We start from the raw sequence: 20,039 nt of genomic DNA, 5'->3' as shown, positions 1-20,039 counted from the left end.
GCCCCTCTCTGAAAGCCACCCCCGGAGCTTCTGAGAAATGCTGAGGCCCACCTGCTAGGATCCGGGGATGATTTTCCCACATTCTTCTATAAAATGACTCTGTGAAGTGAGACGGGAGAGCTGTGGGTGGGGTGTGAGCAGGACAAGGTGTAAGTAGGCAGGGTGTGTGTGTGTGTGTGCATGAAAACATATGCTCATTACAAACTGACTTTATCCTGAGGCCCATAGTGCAAAACAAGTATAAACTGTGTTTCGGCTTTGATTTCTCCCTGCCAAACTAATTATTTATGGAAATAAAAGACGCTACTTAATTTGGGCCACCGGTGTTCTTACTTCAACGAGTACTTGAGGTAAACCCCATTCTTCAGATTTCAGTTCAAATACTGCTTCCTCTGGGGAGCCTTTCCCAACACGCCAAACTGGATTATTCTCCCCCGGCCCAATTCTCTCTTACATCTTGGGTGTTAAGCTTTCCCTTGCAGCCCTCATCGTGATCTGTACATAAATACTGGTGGGTTTTTTTGTTCACCGTCTGGCTGTGCCCCGCCAGACTGTGGTTGCCATGAGGGGGATCTTTACCTGTTTGCTCACTTCTGTGTCTCTGGCATGCAGCACAGAACCTGACACATCCTTGTAGCTCAATAAATATTTGTTGAATGAATGAATGAGTCTTGAATTTTACAACAGACAACCAGGAACTGGCCAGCACTTCACTAGCAGACATACACCAGGTCTTCTCTCACCGTTGAATTGTGAATGTCTTATTGCCTGGGCAAATCTATCTGGCAATTCATCATACGCTGCCCTGTGACATGTTCTCTCTATGGTCTTGAGGTGTTACCTCACCCTTTTATTCTTACTGAAATTTTAAGCTGTTAAAAGGTTACCCTGAAGCTCCAAAGTGCAAGAGAGAGTCAAGCGAGACTATCTAAAGTGAACATTGGAGGCTTTGTCTAAAAAACTTTTTTAAATGGTTTTATTTTTGAGAGAGAGAGAGAACAGGAAGGGCGGAGAGAGTGGGAGAGACAGAATCCCAAGCAGGTTCTACACTGTCAGCGCAGAGCCTGATGTGGGGCTTGAACCCACAAATTGTGAGATCATGACCTGAGCTGAAATTGAATCGGGCACTTAATCGAATGAGCCACCCAGGTGCCCCTAAAAAACTTTTTTAATGAGTCAACAGTGCCCAGGAAGAAAGACTGAGTTGTTTAAAGATAAAATATAGGTTCTAACTTTGCTCATGCGAGTGACCAATGCAAGGGCAGAGAAAATCTTAATTCAGCAAAGTTCTTTTTAGTTCCACGAAATATCCCCTCTGCCATCCTTCAGGTCCCACCCAAACGGGGAAGGCTCTTGGTGGCACACAAGTTGGATTTTTGTTGTTCTGCTAAGTCAGGCCCTTCATTCCTGGGTAGAAAGAACACTTGTTCCTGATTTCTCAATTCCTCATTCCTGCTAGCGGCACAAATGAATAGATAAAACTCAGTGTTGACCCCTGAACAGTGTGGGGGTTAGAGGTGCCGACTCCCTAACAGCTGAAACCCACGTATACCTTTTGACTCCCCAAAAACTTAACTACTAACAGCATACTGTTGACCTGAAACCCACTGACACCATTAACTATTTAGTCAATTAACACACATTCTGTATGTTATGTATGTTATATACTATAGTCTCACAATAAAGTAGGCTAGAGAAAAAGTTAAGACAATCACAAGGAAGAGAAAATATACATACAGTACTGTACTGTATTATGGGAAAACTTAATGTACAAGCGGACCCAGGCAGTTCAAACCTGTGTTGTTCAAGAGTCACCTGTATTCCTGGTATACTTTTTACTTTTAATGTGTACTTTTTTCTGGTCAAATTTATGATAGGTGGATTTTCAAATTTAAGGTGGATTAGCAAGTAGGTCTGTGAATCATTCACCCATAGCCAGGCACTCACTTTCGGGCAGTACCCCGTTCTCATTTTCTACCCCAGCTCTCCTAGAAGCACACAGGTTAAGAACCAGACCAATCGGCTGAAATGATGTTGTCAAAACACAGCCAGCCACTCAGGATTTTCAGAGTTGCCAGGAATTTCCTAACGCGGCCAAGGTGACTAATGGTGAAAGGTTTCACTAACATCCCCTGCAGAATCCGAATCGCCTCCATGAAAAGTGCAGAACCCCCTGAAAATGGTTCAAGCGGTAAGGTCACACTTGAAAATGAAAGGGCATGGAAACTGTGCGCTGTGGCTCTCTCCACTGTCCCTTGGCACACGTGTTCCAGAGGCATGAGATTTTGCATGGCCCAGCCGTTTCTTCCCACCCTCACAGGACCCGCGGAGCTCAAAGCGTTCTTGCTGGGTTGAACTTTTAAATCGAATCGGAGCTCACACACGTGCCCTGCCTCTTCCAGCTCCCAGTGCAGCCTGGGGGTGGCCCCACCGCCTCCCGCCCCCCAGCCCACAGCCACACAACTCATGTTGGAATATATTCTGTGCATTGTATTGATCTACGCCCTCTCTGCTGACCACCCTAACAAATCAAAAGTTGATGCAGTTCCCTTTTCTTGCATTATTTGCCATATTTTTTAAACACCTGCTGTGTGCTGGACGCTGCATTAAAACAGGCCATGTGTCTGGTTTGAATCCTCCCAACAACCGAGCGAGGTAGGAACTGTTAGGCCCACTTTCGGCGAAGGAAACTGAGGCTGAGAGATTCATCCATTCATTCATCCACCCAGTTAGTAACATTTATTAGAGGTGCACAATGCATGATCCACTCAATAACTTGAAACCTGTTTCTTCCACTCTACCATACACCAAATTTTACATGTTAACATGTCTCAAATAGCCAGTGGGTATAGTTACTCACTTTACAAGGTATTACGGAGGTGTCTGAGTGGCACAGTCGGTTAAGTGTCTGACTCTTGATCTCAGCTCAGGTCATGATCTCACAGTTTGTAAGTTCGAGCTCCACATTGGGCTGTGAGCTGACAGTGTGAAGCCTGCTTGGGATCCCGTCTCTCCTCCTCTCTGCCCCTCCCCGCCCCTCCCCAGCTTGTGCTCTCTGTCTCTCTCTAAAAATAAATAAATAAACTTAAAAAGATTTTTTTAAAAGCTATTATTAAATCCATTTCATGTTTTTACAATCTGTACAATCAGATTACAATGCAGAGAACAAGCCCCTGGAGAGACAATCTTCAAAATCTACCCGATGTAAAGACATGCAAAGTCAACTAGAAAGAGACTACATGGTCTGCCCAGCTCCACAACTGTAAGATTAACATAATTAAAGAAAAACTGTGACTATCAGAGGGAGGGGTGGTCCTCCTTTGGAAGCCCAGAAAAAGCTGGACAGGTAAAAGGTGACAGCGACCACTGGCACACAGATCCAGAGGGGAACTTCTGAAGTGACTGGACCTCAGAAGGTTGCCAGTCCCAATGATAACATCAGCCAACTGTGAAACAGACAGAGATTGCACCAGATCAAGGAGGAAGGTGTCATTAAATTTTAGATCCCTCTCCTCCAGCTCTAATTCTATGCTCTTCTGAACATGACCTGCCTCTCCCTGAACACCTCAGGTTGAGAGAGAACATGTTCATTTCTCATGTGAAAAAAGTAACCTTATTTTCACTAGACACACATACTGATGGAGGGCTTGCTACAAGCCATCGCTTGCCGGATGTTCACCCAGATCTTCTGCCCCAGGGCCTTACGCTGGGAGAACTTCTCATCCCCATGGTACCACTCATAGCTCCCTCTCCTGAAAGGTGGGGGGCCACTGCCCTGCCACACTGCTTCTCAAGCTTGCCCACCACCTGCAAAACTTGTCCAAGTCAGATTCCCGGGGTTGCTTTGGACCTCCTGCATCAGCCCCACCAAAGGACGGATCTGGAAATCTCTCATGTTTAACCAGTGTTCTAGGAATTCTACTCATTGGGCAAGTTTGTTGACCACAGTTCTTTGGCAATTCATTTAGCCTATTGTGAGTGTGGGCCCAGTAAGAGGCAATATATTCAATGCAATGTGATATACTGGGGATACAGAGTTTGTAAGAAGTCTTGAGAAATAACAGTACAACAGCTTTTATTATAACCAACGTCCCTTTCTCTTCTTTCCTTTGCCCCAAATCCTAGCAGGTATAGTCCCAGAAGCTTACGCCCTGTCCCGCTGAAATCCCACATGGCGTAATATTCAGATCGGCTAATGTTAGGTAGCTCAAGCTAATGGTAATGTTCTGAATACTAACAAGACTCTTAGACCATTGCATTAAGCAAATGAACTCTCAATATTTTTAACAGCCAGGATGGCTCTTTCCAGGCCAGAGTCTACACAAGTTTTCATGTGCACAATAGAGTATTCCTTACAGTATGGTGATTAACATACACACAGACATATAAATCACCCACAAAACACCTCCTTTCTACTTATGACTACTCCCTAGAAACTAACACTGGTTTCACTGATACGTATTTTCCATATGGAATAGTATTGGCTCAATATACAAGACTGCTCAGAAGCAATATTATTTATAGACAAGACAACATCAATGAAGAATTCACTGCAAGGGGTTGTGAGTCATATTTGGTGGGTGTGAATGTCCAAATGCCATATTCCAAAGAAGGTGAAGTTCAATACTAAGGCAGCACAAGCAGGTAGTGTAAAATTATCCAGTGAATGGATCCACATGTTATATTAGATTGGCATGCTTTAGCCCTTCCTAACATCAAAAGTCCATTTGATGTGATTGCTGACCTCTGAGCTGTTCACCAATCAGTGAGGTTGACTCCAAATAAATCCTTTTGCTTCATAAACAGTTAAGCATTCATAAGCATTTAAACAATGACTACTCTGATGATCTGTGGTGCTTTCCTCTTTGGCTTTTCTTTTTTTTTTTTTTAATGACTGAATGGCTATAACAACTATGAAAGGCTGTCTAAACTTTGTGGCTTGCTGTAATTATTCCACAGAATCTCCAGAGGCCAAATTCTTAGAATCATGCCATCTTAAATGAGTGAAATACCTCAGGTATCTCCTAGTTGATCTAGATAAGAAAATTGGGATTAAGGCAGGCCACTGGCCCAAAGTCACATGGCCAGTCAAGGTTCAGCCGGGCACAGAACCGAGGCCTCTCCCACTGCATGATGGGACTCAGAGAAGGTGGTGACCAGCAGGCAGAACCCTGGGTAGTCTTACCCACATGCTAACCTTCCACATGGTCCACTCTTTGGACTTGCTTAATCCAGAGAGGTAATAAACACTCCTCCCCGTAGGGCTTTGTTACCAAGGCTACTTGGGTTTTTTTCTTTCCTTCTTAAAAAAAAATGTATTAACTTTTTATTTTAATTCCAGTATAATTAGCATACAGTGTTATATTAGTTTCATGTGTACAACACTGTGATTCAACAATTCCATAAAACACCTCGTGCGCATCACAAGTGCCCTCCGTAATCCCCCCCATCTGTTTCGCCCATCCCACCACCGCCGCCCCTTTGGTAACTGTCAGAATGTTCTCTGTAGTTAAGAGTCTGCTTCTTGGTTTGCCTCTCTCTCTTTTTTCTTTTGTCCATTCCACATATGAGTGAAATCATATGGTACTTGTCTTTCTGTGACTGACATGTATTCCTTAGCATTATACTCTCTAGCTCCACCCCAAGGCTACTTCTTTAAGTTAAAACAAAAGAGGGATGGCACTGCAGGGGCACGTCCCCTATGCGCATCCTCCGGGCGGGCACATTCACCACTGGAACTACCTGACGTATCGGGAAGCTATGAAAAATACAAGGTATGGCGGTCTCTCCCTTCTACAGACCACAGCAAGACCACAGTTCTCACACTGCAGTTACGACTGACCATCTGACTGAACTCGAGCCCATGGATGGAGAGGAAATGAGGCACACCATGGTGTCCACCCCTAAAATCTATCACACCCTCTCTTCTAGGCTCCTTCCTGGTCTGGCTGACTGGGATAGCAGTGCCCAAGCAACTCTGGGCATCGCCATGTTGCAAAACACAAAGGCATTCTCAGTCTGAATCCCCAAATAAGTCCCTGGAGGTGAGCCACCTTGGCAACCTGCACACACACCACAACCGCGAGAAATATATTTCTATTGAGTGAGCCACCGACATTTGGGGTTTATATGCTACTGCTATTTAGACCAGCCTAACAAGTATACGGGGAGTCTCGGAAGACTGGGAAACGTGTGGATTTAAAAGAGGAGAAATAAATAGCACAAGTAACACGTCTATGAGTTTATCATCAACCTCAAAACAACAGGAAGGAATCAATAGCATCTGGGGAAGAGTAAAATATACCATACTTAGTTTCCTTCTAGACTACAAGAAAAATCTCTATCTTGCTTTTTAGAAAAGGTTGCTCATAAGTTGCTTTTTGAAACACAGAATGCCTTTTCCAAAGAAAGAATGTTAGGAATGATGTTCAAAAGCCCTACAAAAAATCTTTTTTGCCCAAGTGCAATGGAAATTATTCTAAAAGTAACACCCCGCTTAAGGTCCTCTGAGGTTTGAGGATCGTCAGCACACAGAGGAGGCTTGGGAAGGGGCGGAAGAGCTTCTAAGCAAGGGACCTAGGGGCCAAATGCCTAGAAGGGGGACCCCGGCATGGGTGGCTTGGGTAGGTCAGGCATTGGGAGAAGAGACAGGACAAGGGCTGGACACACTTCCTCCAGCAACCGCAGTCTTGGTGAGAACACAGAGTCCATTTGTCCACAGATGCAACATTCTTCATTCTGTACCTTGTCAAAGGAGGAAATGAATTCAGCTAAGCCTCCACAGCGGTTCTGATTTGATACCAAGTGGCAGTTTCATTAATGACCTGTGAAGCTATTTTCTCATTCATCCTGAACTGCCCCTGTGATGTTAAGCAGTACTCAGCATGATACTTGATACTACATGGTAGTGTGGTTCAGGGCAGGAATACCTCAAGGGCACTGACACACATCTAGCAGCCAACGTGGTGCTGGAGCAGGACCCTCAATGCCCCCGTTAGAGCAGGCATTAACCTTTTACTTGCTGGCTTCTGGGGCAGGTCCAGAGAGGCCAGGTTGGTATCGGGGATGGGGGCTGTCGGGGGAGGTTGCACAGGAGGTTTGGAAGTTTATCTATCCAAGAAGAGGTACAGAGAGGGGCACCTGGGTGGCTCCATCAGTTAAGCGTCCGACTTCAGCTCAGGTCATGATCTCACGGTTTGAGATCTTTGAAAGGTTAAGTATCTAGCCCAAGTTCACAGAGCTAGAGGATGCCCAGTCAAGACTTCAGGCCAGTTCAGTAAGACATCACATCCTGCTATCTTAAGCCCTGAGCTCTACTGTCTCGGACTCTGAGACTGTAAAAGCAAAACAAGCATGCTTGCTGGGTAACACATAAAACTGTGACTAGCACAGCAAAGACATGTGCAGAAAGGATTGCAAGCCAGTGTCCAACAAAATCAAAGAAATGCAGGGGGCGCATGGGTGGCTCAGTGGGTTAAGCGTCCGACTTCGGCTCAGGTCATGATCTCACGGTTCGTGGGTTCGAGCCCTACGTTGGGCTCTGTACGGACTGCCAGCTCAGAGCCTGAAGCCTGTTTCAGATTCTGTGTCTCCCTCCCTCTCTGACCCTCCCCTGCTCATGCTGTCTCTCTCTCTCTTTCTCTCTCTCTCTCAGAAACAAATAAAACATTAAAAAAAATTTTTTTTAAAAACAAAGAAATGCAGGCTAGCCGAACAGAATTAAGATAAAAGTCAGAGATTTTGGTCGTGTAACATGACGCAGTACGGGACAAGATGAGAGAGGTACAAAAATAAATGCTCATGCTAAAGAATCAAGATGCCACAAGTCTAATATCATAATATCAATTACAAAGTTATCATATTTTATAAATAAGGCAATTTCAAATGATTATTTATATATTAAACCAGACCTTAACACTGACTTCAGTTCTAATTTCACAGAATAGTTCTGAAGTCCCCAAGTGAATAAAATACTCAAGATTACCAACATCATTTTTTTTTCCAAGTCCTGTCCCCTACCTTATTCTTGGATGAGAATATGCAGCACTGTTAAGATGCTGCTTTGAATCAATGCAGAAATTTAACATGGTAATGAGATAATAATAATGGAGTGATACTTTAAGGAGGGAAGGTTTGGAACTAAGTTGATACATTGATCCTTAAGTTCATAACCAGGAAAATTCTGACAGAAGGACAAATAGCGCTATCAGATATTGAAGCACAGTATAAAGTCTTACTAAATAAACAGTGTGATCAAGGAGGAATGTAACTAGTATGCTAGAGTTCAAACTACTTCTACAACTACAGCTTCAAATATAAGATCCAGCGTCCAGTCAAAAAGAAACAGGTGCATCAAGACAGCATAAGTGAGAACCCACAGAAATACAGAAAACAAAACCAAACTCACACGGACACCAGGTATGGAAGTTATTAGACAGAACATAAACTCTGCTTGTTTTGCAAAATGCAATTATCTTCAAAGGATTAATAGCTGAGACTGACAACCTCCTTGGTAGCACCCACGACAGAAGCCAGAAAACAGCAGAATGTCAGTACGCTGGGAAACAAACCAAAACTGTAAACTCAGAATGCTATTTTCATTGAAAATATCTTTCAAAAATGAGTAATGACATATTCAGTCAAATGAATAGAGTCTGTCACAGTAGACTGCCCCTAAAGGATGCCCTTTAACCAGAAGGAAAATGGTCCCAGATGGAAAGCCAGAAAATATAGGTTAGAATGAAGAGCAAGAAAAATGGCAAACTTAAATATTGTTTATATCAAACAATCATAATGTCTTCTGGGTTTTAATATTTTTAAAAATATTTAATAAATTTTAAATACTATAAAGAGTAGCATAAAGTGAGAGAAGGGGTAATGGACATAAAGGCAGCCTAGTCAAAAATAAGGTAAATGCAGGTCAACTGGGCAGCTCAGTTGGTTAAGTGTCTGACTTCGGCTCAGGTCAGGATCTCATGGTTTGTGAGTTCGAGCCCCACATCAGGCTCTCTCCTGTCAACACGGAGCCTGTTTGGACCCTCTCTCCCCCTCTCTTGCTACCCACTCTCTGTTCTCTCTCTCTCTTTCTGTCTCAAAAATAAGTAAATATTTAAAATAGATAGATAGACAAAAACAGAATTGTAAATCAAGAGGGATAAATGGAATGATAAAATAGAGACCTCTATACAAAAGTCAAATACTGGCACATAATAGTAAGAGCAATAGAATGGAAAAGGTAATCCAGAAATATATCCAAGAACACATGGAAAATTAGGAGACAGTGGAAGAGGAATTATCATGGCAGGAGAGACAGGGAATATCCAATAAACGGTGTTGGGACATCTTGACATTCATTTAGAAAAAACAAAGTTGAATCTCTACCTCCTATTCAGACCAGGAAAAGTATCGAATGGATCAAATATACAAATGTGAAAAACTAAACCACAAAGTTCTATGAGAAAACATGGAAAGATTCTCTCATAACCTTGAAATTAGAAAGTTCTTTCTACTATGACTCATAAACCAAAAGCCATAATAAAAAATTGATAAATTCAACTACATACACAAAATTTTTAAGCCACAAACAAAACCAAGCAATAAAGGAAAATATCCACAATTGACATCACAAAGGGCTTGTTTTGGTAATATATAAAATGCTTATACAAATCAATGAAAAATGATCAACAGAGGTGCCTGGGTGGCTCAGGTCACAATCTCAAGGTTCATGAAATTGAGCCCTGCATCAGGCTCTCGCAAAATAAATAAACATTTTTTAAAAGTGCTCAATAAAGCAATAGAATAATGGGCATAGGAAATGATCAGTGACAAACTACAAATAATCTTTGCTTTCTGAAAATATGCAAATTAAAATACAATGAAATATTTCTTACTATCAGATTGGCAAAAAAATCCAAAAGTTTGAGACTAACATATTAACATAATATATTGGAAGACTGTGGGAAAACTGGTACTTTTATACATTTTCAATAGGAGTCTATCTTGGTGCAACCCCTATGGAGGACACTTATCCATATTATATTATATATCTGTTAATTATTCTACATCCATTTATCTATTATAATTACAATCGCATATACTCATTAAACTAGCGATTCTACTTTATTTATCCTACAGATATATTTTATCCTTATGCAATGACGTGTACATAATTTATTTTAGCACCGTTTTTAATAGCAAAAGACTGGAAAACAACCAAATGTCCATCAACAGGGGACTAGTTAAATAAATCATGGTAAATCCATACAATGGGATACTATGTGGTTATTTTTTTTTAATATCAATGTGGAAGCCCTGATATACTGAGATTGAGAGATCTCCAAAATGTATTGCTAAGTGAAGAAAAACAAGTTCAAAACAATTCACCTAATAGTCTGCCTTTTGTGGAAAAAGCGAGGGGGAATAGAAGCTTTAAATGTACTTACTTGCATAGAATAAAGAAACTCCTGAAGGACCGATAAGAAACTAAGAACGGCTGATATCCACACCTAGTTTACTTGGATGAAATAATTTAACAAGGAAAAAGTTCTGTCTTCATCATTATGCATTCTGTGTCCATTTAATTCTCCTGCGAAACTCCTTGTTTATTCATTTAAAAGTACACTATATTAAAATTCACCACAAAATTGTGGAAGTGTTTTCTATCCCTAGTGAGAACTGAACAGGAGAAAAGTTAATGTGGTAAGCACATATTACAAGCATTTTTTAAAGATGTGTAATTCCAAAACATTGTCTGCATTATCTCTGGGTTGTGGCTCTACAGATGATTTTTATTCTCTCCTTTTTATTTGTCTCCTCTAGTGGACTGTGTTATTTTTATAACAGATTAACTTTTTTTCTGATAAAATACATATTATAAAGAGGAAATTGACTTCAGTGGGGAAGAAAAGGAAGAAACTGACTTTGAGGGTAAGTAAAAACTGGAACACTTTATTAATAAAGATAACTGAAATTTCCATTTCTGCAAAACTTTATAAATAGTATCAGACATCTTTGGTTTAAATATTCATTTGTTAAAGGCCAAAAGATGGATCAGATGGTCTTTTGTCACAAAGGTGTTACAGCGACTGGAGAACAGTGTTCTGAATATTTGTTCACTTAAGTAGTTAGAAAGAAAGGGGCTGACTGAACAGGTAGAATAATCTAGGTTGTGCAAACAGTCTTTGTTCTGTGGCCTCTCTGCGGGTGCTCTGGGTCATTAGACTTAAGATTTAAATTTTTTTCTCATTTTCTTTATTTTATAGAGAAAGAGCAAGTGCATGTGCATGTGCGAGTAGGGGAGAGGCAGGGGGGTGGGGAGAGAAAGGGTAAGGAGGAAAGAGAATTTCAAGCAGGCTCCACACTCAGTGCAGAGCCAGATGAGGGGCTTGATCCCATGATCCAGGGATCAGCCATGACCCGAGCTGAAATCACAAGTCGGACATTCAACCGATTGAGTTATCCAGGCACCCCAAGACTTTTAAGATTTAACATTTTCTCCAAGAAGGTAAGGAGCTCCTTTTAAAAGCTTTTACACAGATTATAATTTCATTATTTCAGAAGCAGCCCGAGCAAAGCTAGTACCATGAAAGGAAACAAGCTTTCCAGTACGAAGATCAAATTTAATTACAGGTTGCTAAGAAAACTTTTAATTGCTTGATTCCAGTGAACCTCAGGGAACACCCTTCTGAGACAAACGAAGAAGCTGAGGCAAGAAAGGATTTCCACTGATTCTAAAAATCTCAACAAAATGACTTCTTCCAGACCGTTAGACAAACTTGTGTTCTATAGGTATGTTTCCGAATTTCAAAAGTTATCAGATGATCGTGAACGAAAGGAGCAAGAAGAGTGGGGCAGCTATCAAAATATTAGGAGGGGCAGGGGCACCTGAGTGACCCAGTCAGGTAAGCATCTGCCTTCGGCTCTGGTCATGATCTCGCAGTTCGTGAGTTCAAGCTCCGTGTAGGGCTCTGTGCTGACAGCTCAGAGCTTGGATTCTGCTTCAGATTCTGTCTCCCTCTCTCTCTGCCCCTCCCCCATTCTCTCTCTCTCCCTCTCTCTCTCTCTCAAAAATAAAAATAAACATTAAAAAATTTTTTAAATATTGGGGGGGGCAAACTGGGGGGAAAGAACAAAAAATGAAAAGACAGGTTACAAAGATGGTCAGGTGGTCCTTTTCCTAATACATGGGAGCGATTATGAACCCTGGAGCAATGGGTCTCAGCTGGGGCCACTGTGCCCCCCACCCCCACCTCACAGGTTATTTGGCAAAGCCTGAAGACATCTTTGGTGGCGTCTAGTGGGTAGAGGCCAGGGACGCTGCTCAACATCCTACAACGCATAGGACAACATCCCCCAATAACCCAAAACATCAACTGTGCCAAGGGCTGAGAAACCCTGACCTGGGGGCCGGCTACTGGTCCCACAGAAACGCTCAACAAACAAGATCATTCACAAAGGGAATATCATTACCATAGCTGCCTATAAGGAAGTATCGCCTGAGTAGCTAGCGATCCACAAAGAAGTCTCACCAAACTATCCAGCTTTGAAATTTGAGTTATGGTTTTGTCTTTAATCCCCCCCAAGGCCACTTCGATCCGGGCCTACTGTGTGCCAAGGGTGACCGTCCCCTGCGGGTCTGCCCGGGCCTGTCGTGGTGTTAGCACTCAGAAGACGAGCAAAGCTATCCTGTTGGCCAAGGGCACGTGCCTTTTTGGTCATCTGGAATTTGTCTCTTTTGAAGAGAGAAATCGTGTTTCTTCATGGTCTTCTCTGGGCTTTCTCTGTGCCTTTTCTCACACATAACAAGCTTCCATGGCCTGGATCCAGGAAGGAAAGAAAGGGTGTGACCTCTCAGAGGCTCTGTGTGCCTGGTGGCTGCCTCTTGGCAAACAGCCCCGGTGGGAAGGATGGAGCTTCCCGGGGCCTGTGGTTGTCAGGAGTTCCTCTCATTTTACCCCCACCCAGGTCAGTGGTCCAGCCCCTCCTCTGGATGGGTTCTTACCCTGGAGGCACACAGAGCTTGCTAAGAGGCAGGGTGTGCAATCAGCACTGTGGGGCCACCTTTCCTAAACTCCTCCTGGGGCGGAACAGCAGGCAATGGAATGCATTCCTTTCTCCTTATCTTTCCTAGAACATACTCTCATCAGCCTATTATTCATAAATGTGAAACATTTTAATACTGTCCTCTGATGCATCCTTTCTGATCAATGGACATAATAAATACGAAGGCATTTCACAAACCATAAAATACAAAATAAAGGTAACATATCAATGTCATAATGAGAAATAATGTGTTTGAGGTTAGCAATGGGGGGCTGTTTCTCTTTCTTATGAAACCTTTTCAATTATCATGTGGCAGGCACTGTTATAAGCACTGCGTATGTGTTATCTTACATAACATTCATGATCTTATGAAGTGTTATTATGATGACGCCCATTTTACAGATGAGGAAACTGAGATCCGATGATATTAAATGACTTTCCCAGGATCACAGAGCTGGGGGCACTGAGAGATCAGATTCAGGCAGGCTGGCTCCAAAGTTCACACTAGATGCTACCTGTCGCTCAAGCCATTCCAGGAAACGGAAGGGAGTTGCTCAAATAAAGGGCTTTCCCCCTCCCACAATGAATCATTAACTTTCAGCCCACTCCATGCATTTGGTGGCCTGAAGGTCACATGCTAGAGTAGAAACTCTAAGTGAGTCACTCATGAACACATGACTGTGTTCTTAGTTCCTTCTGGGTTCACTTCCTGAAATAGCCTTCCTCGAGTGCTGAGCCAACAAATGGATTGGGACCAGTTTCAGTTCTGGGAAAAAGGCTAAATTCCATCTAGCCAATCACTGCGACCACACTCCAGCTCTCTGTATGCTAGTGACCTTCGTCTCACACTGGCCACAGGGACTTCCTCAAACTGGGAAATGCCTTCCCACAAGCGTCCTTAGCCAACAGCAGGTTTGCAGATTAACCACCTTGCAGACAGTTTCAGAAAGATCACAGAGTTAATAGTTACATGAAGACAGTTCTGGAAACAACTCAGGTGTCAGCCCAAACAAATGCAGATAATAGGCACCTGGTCAGTTTCCATGAAAAAATAAAGGTGTTCCTCTCTACCATTTATCCTCTCTCTGTGTGTCCCAATTTTTTAAAAAAAAATCCTGCGTTCCCTTCCCTGGTCCTCTCTATGGTGTTTCACGCCTTAAAAAAAGATGTCTGGGATAACCTGATAGTTCCAAAGAGGCAGGAATGCAGCCAAACAAGAACCTAAAAAACCCCCAGATCTCTGCCTTATCACAGACACTTTCACTGGGCACAAATCTTATGATTAGATAGATGTAGGGCCACTGTGCTATTACCTGGTAAAGACACCAACACACACTAATTCTCTCCCTGATCAATAAATAAGTGAGAGCTGTTCAATAAATGATCTCCCTCTGATGCCATTTTCTACTTTTATTCATTTTCAGTTTCCTCAGCTTCTTCTCTCTATACCCTTACCTCGTGTCAGAGTTTACTTATATTTCATCATTCTTATATCTGAAAGTTTATCTTTTTGGCCTTTTCTAGAATTTTCTCTTTCACCTTACTTCTAGAGTTACCATACTATTTAGACTATATCAAGAGAACAGGAGACTAACCTCTGTGCTTCAGTTCCTCCATCTGGAAACGGTGCTAGAACAGTACTTGCCGTGAGGACTGACGGAGGTAATGTTCATAAAGTACTCGGCACAATGCCTGGTACACAGTAGGCACTCAAAACATGATTACCGCAATCAATGAACAAACACCCTCGATTGAACAAAATCTACTGGTTCAAATTGTCTATGTAGGTAAAGTTCTGTTTAATCTCTTAAAAGTAATTATGAAAACGACACTCTGACTTCAGGAAGAACTCAGTAATTCACTGGGCCCACTGTGCGGAGGCCCTTCAGATCGGAGCACCTCGCCACACACGTGTGTAGAGCCACCTTAACAAGAAGCTCTAGGGAAAACCTCTGAAGCATTTTTCCCCAGGGATCCTTCTTTGCTGCCATATTCTCCAATGCTCTTGCAGTTAACTATGTTGGGAAAGTGGACATTAGGGCGATTACTGACCAGCAGAAATACAGAACATCTTCTCCCATACTGACCGTTACAGAAAATTTTACGCAAATTCAAATATTTTTTTTTTGAAACCAGAAATACTTTTAGAGTACTAGCAAATTCTAATTCTAATTCGAACTCTAATATACCAAATATCACAGGCCTCTCTCCACTACGAAATCTTCCTCTAACTAAACTTAGTTATTAGTGAAATCAAATAATTCCACCTCATGGTTATTTTGTCCAAATTTGTTTACTTCCACTTAAAAAAGAATCTTGTTGCAGCAACTTCCTACTCAACATGTCTCTAGAGGTAAGGGAAACAAAAGCAAAATTGAACTATTGGGACTCATCAAGATAAAAAGCTTCTGCAAGGCAAAAGAAACAATCAGCAAAACTAAAAGGCCACCAACAGAATGGGAGAAGATATTTGCAAATGACATCTCAGATAAAGGGTTAGTATCCAAAATCTATAAAGAACTTAACCAAACTCAACACCCCAAAAACAAATAATTTAGTGAAGAAATGGGCAAAAGACATGAATAGACACTTCCCCAAAGACATCCAGACGACGAACAGATACATGAAAAATGTTCAACATCACTCATCATCATGAAAATACAAATTAAAACCACAATGAGAAACCACCTCACACCAGTCAGAATGGCTAAAATTAACAACTCAGGCAACGACAGATGTTGGCAGGGATATGGAGAAGGGAATCTCTTCTACACTTCTGGTGGGACTGCAAACTGGTGCGGCCACTCTGGAAAACAGTATGGAGGTTCCTCAAAAAATTAAAAGTAGAACTACCTTATGATCCAGCAAGTGCACTACTAGGTATTTATCCAAGGGATACAGGTGTGCTGTTTCGAAGGGGCACATGCACCTCGATGTTTACAGCAGTGCTACTGACAACAGCCAAAGTATGGAAAGAGCCCAAATGCCAACGATGGATGAATGGATAAAGAAGATGTGGTATATGTATACGGAGGATTACTCAGCAATCAAGAAGAATGAAATCTTACCATCTGCAACTACATGGATGGAACTAGAGGGTATTATGCTAAGCAAAATTAGTCAGAGAAAGACAAATATCATATGACTTCACTCTTATTTGGAATTTCAAATACAAAACAGATGAACATAAGGAAGGGGAAGCAAAAATAATATAAAAACAGGGAGGGAGACAAAACATACGAGATTCTTAAATACAGAAAACAAACGGAAGTTTGCTGGAGGGGTTGTGGATGGGGGATGGGTTAAATGGGTCAGGGGCATTAAGGAGGACACTTGTCAGGATGAGCACTGGGTGTTATACACAGGGGATGAATCACTGGAATCTACTCCTGAAATCATTATTGTACTATACGCTAACTAACTTAGATGTAAATTTAAAGATAAATAAATTTTAATTTAAAAAAATAAATAAAATGAATAAATAAAAAATCTTGGAATCCAGGTCACTTATCTGTGTGCCTGAAGAAGTGAAGAAGAGTAAACTCTTCCTCATTTTCCGTCTTTAAGTTCCTAATACAATCGCTTCGCTGTGAAAGATAACTGAACAATACAACATTAAATGAGTTGAGGGTCTTCATTTGGAAGAGTTCTTCTGAACATTACAGATGAACCTTTTGGATACCAAATGAGGAACCTCAGAAACATGGTGGAGGCCCTATGACCGTAAGTAGAGTGACAGTGGATCTCCAGTTGGATGGAGACGGGTCTTGAAATCATGGCTGCCAGTATCCTCCAACGAGTCACCAACTGGGGGCTGCAGTCACTGGCATTCCCTGATGGTGTCAGCTGATTCCTGCTGGCCTTTTCCACCTCCTTCCCTCATGCTTCTCCGTAGTGGCTTACTTCCCGCCACATGGCCTAGGAGAATGATTCATATCTACCCTCAGTCCGATCCTCCCGGCTGACCAGCTCCACAGTCCCATGCTCACTCCGCGGCAGGCTTCAAATAGCAACCCCGGCGGTCTTCGTCTGAGGCTGTCTATCCACGCATGTAGCAAGAACCTGGCCCTTAGCTTCCTGAATTGACCTTTCTTGCTGATGACTTTATGTCCGTCTCAAACACAAAACTGCCTTAATTATACCAACTCCATGAGATTGTTGATGTCACGTCAAATAGCCCAGTGCCCGACAGGAGCTCAAAAGAGGTAGCAGGTATTATTTTTTGTTATATTTTGGGACTCATGGTCTACATTATAAGCTCTCAACAAACGGTAAGGAAAAGATTATGTTACAACTTCACTTTGCCGTTTTAACACAAATTAAATACCTTTTTTTTTTTTTTTTTTGCTTCTAAAATATATTCCTTGGCAGGACAACATAGCATCACTATTGCTTCAGTCTTATTATCAGCCCAGAGTAGAGTAAGCTGAAATTTAAAAAGTGCTCTAGAAGATTCACCAATTGTCTCTTTCCCTACAGAGATGTTTTTCTGAGCAGGGAAGCAAATGTAGTCTTAGGATTGTGATCATAAATGATGCAATAAAACAGGCAAAGCAACACCCAAAAATGATCGTCTAGCATTGATGCCCACCAGGCACTGGGGTACTATGAAAATGCTATTGTGGAGGATTTGGTTGTTGCCTGTCATTCCTAAGATTTATTTACCCACAATACTCTGGTTTCAGAACATACCCGTTTAGCAAGTTTTCATATACCATTCAGTTACACTCAAAGTTCACACATAATTGAGGAAAAATCTCCTATCACATCACTCTAGGCCCTTAAAAGGAGTTGTAAGCATGTTCTCGGTTTTCCACTACCTTTCTCTCACTGGCATCACTGAAGTGTATAAAATAATTAAATAACAGAACGAAACAGTGCTTGATTAAGTGACAAAGTAAATGGCATGGACATCATACGATTTCTCTCTTCTCGCCCCTCCACATGTACTCGGCACCCTTTTTCCAACACCATTTTGTATCTCTGGAGGCTGATCCATGTGGACTACAGCCCCTTACCCTCTGCTACCCTACAGAATTGAGCCAAAGGAGGCAGAGGCAGAAGACGAGAGCCTGGGAGTAGATCAAGGTCAGATATGCATTCTCTCCCTTCTGGGTGACGAAAGGGTGGCTGCAGCTCTTTACCGCGGCTCCTGACAGGGCCCCCTTCATTTAACTGTTTTCCTTGGGTTCTTGGCAGTACTTTACAATCTCTTGTTGGTTTCCCTAAGCCCTGATAATCCCTTTATTAATTTCTCCTCAATTATCCTGTTGAGTGTACATCTGTTTCCTACTGGAATCTGACTGGGGTAGCTGTCTCCCCTTCCTCCCACAAAGATACAATCACGCTAGAAACTGGAGTTTGTTTCAAAACAACTTATCAGAAATGGGGGTGGGGTGGGTCAAGGGGGAACACCTTAATTTAAGGATATTTTGCCAAGATTTCAAGCTCTTTGAACGAATATCTAATGAGCACCTGTAATGTGGACGCACAGTGCTAGGTGTTGGGAACAACAGAAACCAAGAGCTTGCATGCTATTGGGAAGAAACAACTACACCTAAGTAATCAAGTATTATCACTTGGCAGCGGAAGTGCTGTGATGTCTAGAGAGCAGGGTAATGGATGGAGATGAACAGCAAGGAGTCTGAGAAAGGGGGTCCGAGAAGGCCACTTTGAGATATCAGCACTGAGAGTTGAGTGAAGAAAAGGAGAGAGAGTAGTGGAGACCTGAGGAAAGAACATTCTAGGCACAAACAAGTGCAAATGTCCTGCAATAGGAACAAGTTATATTCGTTTGTTTGTTTTGTTTGGAAGCCCGGGAACAGGAGTCTGGTGATGGAGGCCGAGGTGAGGCAGCCAAAGTGGGGTAAGTGGCCCGGGATCCCAGAGCAAAGGGCTTACGCGCCATGGTAAGGAGTTTGGGTTTCATTCTAAATACAAGAAGATGCCGCTGGAGAGTGTTAAGCTTTGCAGAGGGATATGTGGGAAGATGAAGAATGAGAAAGCATCACATAGAGGTGGTTTGTTTGCATCTTGGAGGAAGACTCCTCCCCGGTTGGTACCATCTACTTGTCACAGGATGAGGGTGAGGTCGGTGAGAATAAGCTGTCCCCTATCAAAAGAGAGCCCATAACCCTGACAGCAAGTTTTTAAGTTTACTTATTTGAGAGAGACAGAGAGAGCGCGTAAGCAGAAGAGGGACAGACGGAGGGAGAGAACTTCAAGCAGGCTCCGCGCGCCAGCACAGAGCCCCCAACACACGGCTCGAACCCACGAACCGTGAGATCTTGACCTGAACTGAAACCAAGAGTCGGATGCTTCACCGACTGAGCCACCCGGACGCTCTGGACACAAAGTGCCTTAAAAGATAACCTTGAAAGCATGCTGAGCATGTATGCGGGTGGAGAGGGCTGCTGGTGGCATCAGTGGTAACGGTCCCGCAAGAGGGAAAAGCGCAGGAGGAAGCAGCAGCCGCTATACCAGAAGCCGTGGGCCCAGCCTCCTCCAGCCTTGCCCTGCCGAGCAACTACCCTCCCTATACCGCGCACGCACCTCATTCTTTATCCCCTAGGCCTGCTTCCCTTCCCTGTGCCCACCTGAGCAAGGGGGTCGCCATCCCCCAAGTCACCGTGCAGGAATTCTGGCTGGCGTCTGATTCCTAGCCCCTCCCTGCCTTCACCCAGTGAGTCACCAAAGCTTCTGAGCCCCCTTCCCGCTCCCAGGCGTGATCTTTTTTTAAAATTTTTTTTTAATGTTTATTTATTTTTGAGAGACAGAGACAGAAAGTGAGCAGGGGAAGGCCAGAGAGAGAGGGAGACACAGAATCCGAAGCAGGCACTAGGCTCTNTAATTAGTTATATTTTTAAATTGAGAGACAGTTGACCCAGAACATCATACTAGTTTAAGGTGTACAGCATAGTAGTTTGGTATCTGTATATATTACAAAATGATCACCACAGTAAGTCTGGGTAACTTCTCCCACCACCGCAGAGTTCCCT

General features: G+C 42.7%; 1 protein-coding gene across 2 annotated transcripts in view; it reads right to left on the bottom strand.

Moving 5' to 3' along the window:
• RBM47 (RNA binding motif protein 47) overlaps nt 1-20,039 on the bottom strand; it is a 154,918-nt gene that overhangs the window by 95,988 nt on the left and 38,891 nt on the right. The gene's annotated exons all lie outside the window — the stretch shown is intronic.

Source organism: Crocuta crocuta, unplaced genomic scaffold (genome assembly GCF_008692635.1).
Source record: "Crocuta crocuta isolate KB4526 unplaced genomic scaffold, BGI_CrCroc_1.0 scaffold223, whole genome shotgun sequence".
In the NCBI taxonomy this organism is placed as follows: Eukaryota; Metazoa; Chordata; class Mammalia; order Carnivora; family Hyaenidae; genus Crocuta; species Crocuta crocuta.
Note: the sequence above shows the minus strand (reverse complement) of the source record. Positions and strands in the feature narration are given on the sequence as shown.